At 34.9% G+C, this 10,045-nt stretch overlaps 2 protein-coding genes across 3 annotated transcripts in view; one reads left to right on the plus strand and one right to left on the minus strand.

Moving 5' to 3' along the window:
* The window catches only part of pnt (ETS transcription factor pointed), a 328,008-nt gene that overhangs the window by 208,238 nt on the left and 109,725 nt on the right, over positions 1-10,045 (plus strand). The window contains exons 1-2 of one of the 2 annotated variants that reach the window (XM_088258846.1): positions 1,916-2,299; positions 9,687-10,045. The exon at positions 9,687-10,045 is cut by the window's right edge and continues 131 nt beyond it. The exons of the other annotated variant lie outside the window; for it this stretch is intronic. The gene's annotated coding sequence lies outside the window, so the exon portion shown is untranslated. Of the gene's footprint in view, positions 1-1,915; positions 2,300-9,686 lie in introns of those variants that run through there. 2 annotated transcript variants of the gene reach the window in all.
* The window catches only part of Polr1F (RNA polymerase I subunit F), a 185,870-nt gene that overhangs the window by 9,814 nt on the left and 166,011 nt on the right, over positions 1-10,045 (minus strand). The gene's annotated exons all lie outside the window — the stretch shown is intronic.

The raw sequence follows: 10,045 nt of genomic DNA on the forward strand, positions 1-10,045 counted from the left end.
TGCTGCACTTTACGTATGTGCGCGCGGCTTCATACTGTTTTTGAGTGATTCCATTCGTAGTTTTCATTTGGAATTGACGTATTTGCTATGCAATGCACAATAAAAACAACATTTAGGAGTTATGAAATCAAATTTTTAAATCATATTTTCATATGGTGTACGGAGTGCGTGGAAGTTTTTGGAGTACTATGAGTATTTCAATGTTTTAGAATTTAGTACATAAACCCTGATGATGACAAGGTTCTTGTCGTAACCGGTTGTATAAAGTGTACCAATATAAACGTGGTTAAAACAAACTTGTTTTATCTTATAAAGTTTAAGCCATTTATATATACCAACTTGAAAAAAAAACATTTCACAAGCGAAAACGGAAGAAATACTTAATTTCAGCCATTTATATATACACGTACATATTTCATGTATTTATTTATATTTTTATGTTCATACATTTTTTTATCACATCAAGTCGAGTTGTTCACCACTTCGTTGCATAGCCCCACTTTGAGTGGCGACACACTGCGTCCCTGTCCCCCTCATTCGGGTCACTGCACATCATCGATATGTGCAAGAGAGACGACAACACCCATTCATAAACTTGCCCGCAGTTCCGAGCTTGTTTGCGGAGAGCTGGCGTTTTCCTTCAGCCGGAATTTTGCATCTCTTTCGCGCGGCTTTCAATCGCGGACTGGTGTAAGAGGGAGAAGGCACATAGATATCGAGTGTTCTTTATTTTTCTCCCCTACCAATATAACGCTTTATTTTAATATGATAACATTAATTAGTGTTATATTTACGACAATTTATTAATTGAAAATTATTTTCGTTAAAATTACTTCTAATTTCGTCAAAACTGTTATTTTGGTGGTTTTGTACAGACAGCTGTTATCATGAATGATGTTCCCGGATCGATTCCTGGCCGAATAAACGTCTAATACATTTGGTTGGTTGGAAGATATTGTTTTTTAGCAATAAGCCTACCAATGTACATATTTCTTTCTCTACATGATGTTAAAATAAATGTGAATATTAAATATTGCAATCAAACACTCATTTTTAGAGTCTACTAAATTGTATTTTATTATTAGAACGTGTTAAAATAAAATTCCTGACATTTGTTTCGCCTTGCTTACTGTATTTAGAAAGACAGAAGTTTGAAAGTGCCATAACAATGCGAAACTGTCACAAATTTTATTTTTGTGTTTTTAATAATATAATACAATTTAGTAGACTCTAAAAATCAGTGCTGGATTTTAATATTAAATGCAGTAAAAACCCCCTATAACGTTGAGATTAGAGGATTTTTTTTAAGTAGTCACTTTATGAAATAGTATTTTTACATTTGAAGCACCGGAAAAGACTGAAATGAGTCATTTAAAATTACAATTTAAAAATATTAACTTCCTACAAAGTTCCCATGGATAACGCAGTACCAATCTCAACGTTAAAGGAGGGTTTTTCTATGTATAAATAAAAAATTGAAACATAGTTAACCCCCTATGTTTTACAGTTCTACAAACTCTACAAATTAAACCTCAAATCTATAAATACGAGTATTAAAAATTGTTTTTATTGATACATTTTATAAAAATAAATAATTTGTTGGGGAGATAATGGGTCCATTCAAAATATAACTGAGTCATCATTTTTTCAAATATGAAATATAAACTGCGTGGTATATGATGCTCCGTGGAACGAGGCCAATTTGTTTAGTGCGTTATTTGTTATTCGTACTCTTAATTTAGTGGATTTACGAGAAAATTGCATTCTAAAAGTGCGCAAGTCCTCTCCCGTCCGGGATACGTGTCGAGAAATGATATTATTCCACTGGGAGGGGTGTAGTCCGTTCTCGCGCCGGAAGTACTCGCTCGCTCGGTTTTGTATTTTGTATTCAGTACCGCGTAGCTACGCGCAGGTGCGGTGGTGCGCGCGCAACTTGAAAAACCCGCTCAAACCTCGAGAAAACGATCTAAATTCATCTCAAACGATCGGCTAACGAACGATAAGTGTCAACATCCAAAAAACGTCCGAATTCGTGCTTGAATTGTGTAAAAAATGGCTCCGTCGCGGACTTTTACGGCTGTCAGAATACCAATTTTGAAGCTGCAAGTCTGGCGATGAACAAAAGTGTAATCGACAAACCGCAAAGTGTTTTTCGATTGTTTTCACGGACTTATTTTGACATTTGCTCAAGTTAAACACATTAACATCCAGTGTTTTACATGTATTACGATTATTTTTATACGTTCGCTCCGTGATCGAAATCGGCGAATACATTTGTGGTTTTAATGACATGAAGTTCGTAAGTATATACTCGTACGTCAGTGTTGACGTTTATAATATTGTCAATGTAGCCCATTGTTATTATTAACAAACGGAATTTAGCAGTGGTGGATCAAACAGATTAGCTTATTCAAAAATGGACGTCATTGTGAATTCCGCGAAGCGCGTTGCGTCTGACGCACAGTGACATTTAATAATAGTGCTTTATCTAATTTACTTAAATGACATGTTTGTCATAAATGTTTATATTATTAAATACACATATATTACTTATTTTTTGTGCAAATGTACTTTATTTAACAGCTGCAAAAAATATATTTAAACAAATTACATAGTTTTCATAAATACATGCATACTTACAATATATAACGGAGCTTTTAAAAACTGTCTTAAACTATTGAATTATTTCAAATTTGTATACTCGAAATCATGCGATATACCATTTTGAAATGATACTATTGCATATTATTAAGGCTTTTAGAAAATTTATTAATTTGCAAATCTAGTACTTTTTACCGCTACACCCCTGATTTTTTTAAAACAATTTTACTTATTCTATTATACCCTGTATTTTCTCCCCAATTACGATATTTCAAAATGCATAATATGTCAAAGTGGAGAAAGCTATTAACTTCAAACGTTCTTAACAGATGGCAGCACCACCTGTCAGTTCCAACCAAAATACAAATGCGATTGTTATAACACTGCATATAAGTATACAACTTTCGAAAGTTAACCCAATATGGATGTTAAATAATCATCACAATGGTGAACGTTGCACAGTGTACAAAGTGATTACTAAGCCAGCCAGTGGCAGGTCATAAGCCATGAAATGCTCAGATTTCCAAATACACCTATAGTATTCTTCTTCTACGTCTTATTCGTCATTACTGAGGGTTGTGACCCTTGTGGAAGCAATGGCTCTTCTCCAGTTATCCCTTGACTGCGCTGCACGTAGCGCTGTAACCACTGAGGTCCCTGCTGCTGCCTTAATTTGATCGGTTCATCGTGTGGGTATCTTCCTATCCCTCTCTTCACCTCCAGGCTAACGATCGCAACCAGTCGTTCCAGGCTATCCCCATTGCCACGCACAACGTGTCCAAAGAACTGGAGAATCTGTCGTGTACAGACGCTGGCCAGAGTCAAACCTACAACTATCTAAATAACTTACCATCACGCCGCTTCACCGCAGGGTAGCCAGAGAGAATAGAACGCCACACCACTCTGTATTTGCAAATATTCTTTGCCTATTCTACGTTCATGCATCTCCTCATACATACCCGCCGATTATTTAGACTCTTTACCTGACCAGACGCAAACCTATAATATACATATTTATTTACAACATTTTGAATGTTGTAAATAAATTAACTGGTCAAATGAAAAGTTAAAATAATAAAAATGAAAATGATATTTTCTGGCGTCTCATATATGTGATTATAAATCCAGGATTCGGACCTCACATACTAATATAAGAGTTTCTGCTCAATAAAAAGCTTCTTTTCATCTCACCAATAAATGTCTCTAGTGAAGTTCTAGTGATTCAAAAACTAGGTTTCTAAATTGGTTCACATGTATAGAACTTCCAAGAATTTGAGTAGCGTGGTTGTCAATAATGGGTAGAATTGGTGAATGTTACAGGTGTGTAAAGTGATCACGTAAACCAGCTTATGACAGTCGTCAGCCCCGTAAATGCCCAGACTTCCATATTCTTCTTCATCTTTGATGAGATGTCAAAAAATAATACATATTTATATATTGTACTTAATAAACTTAGTATTTTCTGAACATTATATCCTTTTAAGGTTCCTTCAGGATCTTGACTTTGCCATTTTAGCCTGAATTCTGAAAGGGTCGAACAATCGCCTCCCAGATTGGTAGAAAGAGAATGCATATGCGAGTAATAAAGACGCCACACGTCTATCCGATTGCATTTATTATGCAAAGCTTGTACTGTCTACAACAATGACTTCACATCATCATATTTTTTATTCATATTATATCGAATGCAGACAGTACTTTTCATGTATTGTTGTATTCTTAATTTTATTATAGTCTACGATCAAATGGTAATGCAAAATTACAGCTTTCTATATTTGTTTGGCCCTAGATCACTAAATTATCCTACGAGTGACGTTGTTACTAAATATTTGCAAAAAAATGACATACAAATAAAACGAGAGTATATAAGATAGTCAAAAGCTTTTATTATTTTGGGGTTAATAGTTACATTATTTAGGTTTGAGCGAGTGTTTTTGCCTAGAATTTTCACTCACGAATTACATGAAATTATAGTAACTTTAAACATAAAGAGTAAATCCACTCGCGAGTAGGCATAGGCTATGAAACTCAAAAAGTTGAAGCCTGAGTAGGGTCATGATAAGCGCTGTTGCACAAGCCGTAGCTAGATTTCAGAGTCACATGGACGTTAGGTAATTAAAAAAAATAGGTTAAAGAGATCACGGAAGATGCTGTGAAGCAGAAGCCTAGAAACGACGCGATCATTGATTTTTTTTAGGAATCGTCATTGTTATTTTGTCGTCGTAATTTGAACATAGTTTTAGGGTCAAAACTGAACAAACCGGCGTAGTTTGATCTGTAAATCACAATTCACCAAACATCAAAAAAAGAAATTAAAATTTGGAGTATCATTATGGAACAATTTACCCTATCGTACTTAATAGGTAGAGCGTGATGGCATGGATCTATGAATTTTATTAAGTCGTTATGACACATTGTGTTCTGTTGTGTTGTATTTGTACCCACTGCGAAGATAATCCAGTAGCTATTGCTATCCATTTTTGTACCCCCGTTCTATGATCAACCAAGTGTCAAATTCTTCGGTCATACAAATCTGACAACCTCGTCAAAAGTTGTCTGAACTAACTCGTCTTTTGTACACCGTCCAAGGCGCTGAATGGCCCCATTTACTCGTTGTTTCTGCTTGCCTGTGTTTTGGTCGATCGGGGACAGAAAAAAATTCTCTTGTGTGGGTGTTGAGTCATCCATCTCCGTCCTTTTCTCGCATCAAACCGATGTGGGCAGTGTGACTGGGCTACAAGCTGTTCGGTACGTTGAGCTAATTGCATTTTAATTGACAGCGCGGGCCATAGATGCGAGTTAGTGGCAGAGGTCATACCAATTTAGTGCCCTCTTGAGTGGTTAGCCACCAACAGAGCTGGCCCCATGTCAGGGGGTCAGAAAGCACAGATTTTCGTGTGTAACATCTTTAATGGCCGCATTACACGCACGACGCTAACCCCTTCTGATCTCGCTCAATCGGCTTTCACGCCCGTCAATCACTTACCAAATAAATTGATTCGCTTTTGATTGTTTATTTTCCGAGATCATTTTGACGATTCAATAGTAGACAGGGTTCTAGGATTGAAACTTCTTTATATTCGGATGTATATTTCTTATTCTAAACATTTAAAATAATCCCTTTGATGTGTTCAGATGATTTTACAACCATGTATTTAGTTTTGAACAATTTTGGATTACTTATTTATTTTTTTACAATAATGTTTATAATATTAGTATAAAAGCACTCACCGAGATTTTTATGTCCACCGGTTTCGAGAAGTACCCGTCTCTTCGTCAGGACAATCACTACCACAGCATGCAAACAATACCACCATTCACCACTATAGCACCATTTACACACTTAAAACTACACAAAATGTTTGATTTTCAAAACACATGCGATTTTTGGTCGACCCGAAGACGTGCAAAAATGTAAATCCAGTAAAATCCAGTATGTCAGGACTGAAGAGTGTGGCGTTCCATCCTCTCTGCCTACCCCTGCGGGAAAACGGCGTGATGGTAGTAGTACCAGTAGTAGTTATGCTTAGTTCAATATAAAGTACATCATCGTCTTCTCTTTTATTAATCAATTTATCGATGTATGGAAGCGAAGCATGGAGTCGGCAAAAGAAGGATGAAAGCAGACTGAATGCAGTCGAAATGCGATCCCTAAGACGAATGTGTGGCAAAACGATGTTGAGGAAACTTGGCACAATCAGGTATGTCAAATACTTGAAAGCGGCCGGGTCAGGAGTCGTAATAATCGTCGGGTATACATGACGAGATGCATGAACGTGGAAGAGGCGAAGAATGTTTGCAAAGACCAGATTGGTGTGGCGTTCGATTCTCTCTGCCTAGCCCTGCGGGGAAGCGGCGTGATGGTTAGTTAGTTAGTTAGTTTATCGATGTATCTCTTTTATGATGCATTCTTCAGTAACACCGAATAATTCCGACATCCTTGTGTGTGTGTATATATATTGGTCGTCCTGGTGTTCGTAAGGATAGCTTTGTAGTTCGCCGTCCAGTTTTATGTGGCCGATACAAAAAAGCAGATTAGTTGTCGTTTGTTTTCTTTTATTACTGTTTGCGGTTCATTTTTGGATAACCAGGTAAATGAGACAAAGGCCAGAAACAGGTGCACGTGTGGTCGACCATTCTGGAACTTCCGAGAATATTTTTTACACATAGCGTAACTTGCGGATTTAATGCAACTTGGTATGTCAATATCTGGTCTAGTATCTCCAAATGATGGATTTCTGAAGTTGATTATCAATAATACTAAGCTTTTATACTTGTATGCATCAATAATTATCATCAATTTGTATTTTTCATAAAAATTTAGAATGTATAAAGAAGTTGCTTAATTAATATAGCAGTAATTTGTGAATTATGGTTGTTTTTATTGTTCAAGCACCATTTACTCTCTGATTGCAAACAGATATATAAGGTCTCAAACGTTTTGACCAATATCACTTGTCTGTTATTCGTTGGTTGGAAGATATTGTGTGTTAACAATTTACTACACATGAAGTTTAAAAAATAAATAAATAAATAACTTTTAGAAATGACTAGCCACCAGTAGAAGCAAAAAGTAGTTGAAAATATTGCAAATAGACCTGTATAGATTTAATCATATTTGACTACTACTACTAGTATCACGCCGTTTTTAGGCAAAGAGGATTCAGTCCTGACATACACTCCTCGCTTCCTTCACATCCATACATCTAGTCATACATGCCCACCGATTATGCAGACTTTTGACACCACCGCATTTTAGGTTCTGATTGATTTGATCGTACCAAGTCTTCGAAATCATATTTGATAATTTCATCTTATCCACGAAGACCTCTGTTTAAAGGTAGACCAAGCCAACACATTTGTTGGCAAAAAATTGATACAGTTTTAATCTCCTAAATTTAAAGACTCAAAAAATTAAATACCACATTATATTCACTGTAAAATATAATTGTAACTCTTTTCAAATAAAAATAAAGAGCCTTCATCGGTTCTTAAATCGACTTAAAATGAACCTAAAAAGTATTTTGCGGTGACTTCACATTAGAGTGTAAATCCTGTCTCCTGTCCTTCATTCACATCAGGCCTAAAGGTGTATACTGCGTACCGACTGCTACCGGACGTAGTGTCACCTTACACATCCGTCTCTCTACCTGTATGCATTTAATTGCAGTGGCTATGATCGCTCGTACGCTCCGAGGGGCGTCTTTTTATTTACGAAGCCACAGAAACACCGTCATTATTTGGCCGAAAATGAAAGTTTTCGTTGTTGCCGAATTGCAGCATTGCATATTTATTTGGTTTCAATTCTTGATATTCTTCGCCAATCAACGTCTTTTTTTAACGTCATTGCAACAAACCGGCTAAACGGAATTGCGATAGGAGAGGAGAAATATGGAATAGACTTTTTCCTTATTTTTATGGTTCAATTATCCATATAACAAAGCATTTACTAAGCTATTACTTAACTCGGCTCACATAAATAGATAATCCTTTTTTATAGTCCAAAAGTATTTGAACTTATAACTTATCATGTTGAGTTTTACTTGGTAAATTAAAATCTATTGTGACACGTGTTTCGGTGTATTCCGCATCATTTTCTAACACCTTAAATACAATAGATAGATAGTGGTGTTTACCAAGTAAAACTTAAATTACAAATTGATAGATATCATCACAAAGTGACTGCCGAATCAATCAATGATATATTGATCTTAATGGGAGTCAAATATAGATCCTCACATATCCATGTTCAGAACAAAGTCCTCCAAATCTTGATAATCCTATAATATAATACCTAAGATAAATTTTTTCGTTCAATTCTTTTGCAACGCTTCCATTTTTGCTTGTAACCTGCTTCCACGAGCAAGTTAGATCACATACTAGAAATGTAGAGCGGAGTTGGAGCATCCTTGTCATCGCTTATTCACAGGGACACCGGATGCAGAGTGAATTACCGCCGAAACCGCTCGAAAAAAAACACGTGGGAATGAAGTCCTGAAAACGTATACAGTATACAGCATGCGTGTGGCAGAGAGTATACACACTCCCCAACTCAACTTTGACAAAGAATTGTTGCTTCTATACGAAATAGGGGCCCTTTCTGTAAAAATTCCATACTCTTAAAGTCTTTTTGCATAATATCGGTAGCTTCTTTTACTAATTTCGCAATACTGTATTCAGTACCATATAGTAATTTTGTCCTTTAGTTAATAGTATTGTCTCAATGATAAGTACAAGAAGTTTTTAAATCCAGACTCTATTTCTTTCGTATTTAACAAATATAAAATGTAGATTCTACTCCATTAGACTAAAAACATTGGATTTTCATCGTGGTTTGCCTTATTCATTTACGCTCGTATTCACATTCTTTGTCATTTTTATCAAAGGTACAGTTTGTGTACTTTGCAAGTCAGAATATTTCTATATTTTTTAAACATACCACTTATGATTTACTTAATTTGATTAAAGCATAATAAAGGGTTTATAATTTACCCTTGCGGTACTCCCATGTGGATATTGAAATAAAATCCAACTACGATGTACTTACTAGTGGCTACTGCAATGTAAACTAATCTATAAACAGTAAATTGAGTATGATATGGAAATAATCAATGTTAATTGTACTTTGTTGTGATAAGAGATAATAGCAATAATAATAATAATTTTGGATAATTTATGAACTATCTCAAGGGCGCAATGGCAAGATCTCCATTTAAAATATGAATATATGTATGTTTTGTTTCACAATACCGGTTTAGTTTGGTTTTCATGGAGTTTAATATAATATATATTTTAAAATACAAAATATGTAAGTGTATTATGGAAAGTACATATTTGAAAACAAGGTTTTGCAGCTGTTGAAAGTCGTAAATAATGTTTATCATTTACAGAGATATTATTGCAGATTTTGATTTTTTTAAACTGAACTTGAGGGTTTTCTGGGTTTCAAATTTTTCTCTTCGATTTTGATTTTTTTAAACTGAACTTGAGGGTTTTCTGGGTTTCAAATTTTTCTCTTCGACGGATTCACAATGACGTTTTCCATTTCGACTATCAAAATTTAATTACTACCAACTTTCTTTTAGATACGTAAACAATGAAGAACTGTGAGGATTGTCTGAAATTGAACATTAAAGTGAACAATCTTCGCCATAAAAGAACACATCACATCTCATAAGAAAAACATTAAAAACTATTTTATCTAAAAGAAAACGTTTATATTCAAATTTATTTTACTTAATTTTAAACGATATTTGTGATATATAACGTAGTATAAAAATAATCACTTAATTTATTTATTAATTTATTATATGCATCGATTGGTGTTATTTGTATATAAAAAGTGTAAAATTGTGAATAAGAAAATTAGACAAGAAATTAAATTCTAAATATCCAGAAGTCAATTATTGGATTGATTGTATCGGGGCGTCAGAAGTGATATCGA

This window comes from Brachycentrus maculatus, unplaced genomic scaffold (assembly GCF_059751285.1).
Source record: "Brachycentrus maculatus isolate JH-2025_06_01 unplaced genomic scaffold, ASM5975128v1 h1tg000104l, whole genome shotgun sequence".
NCBI classification, from domain to species: Eukaryota; Metazoa; Arthropoda; class Insecta; order Trichoptera; family Brachycentridae; genus Brachycentrus; species Brachycentrus maculatus.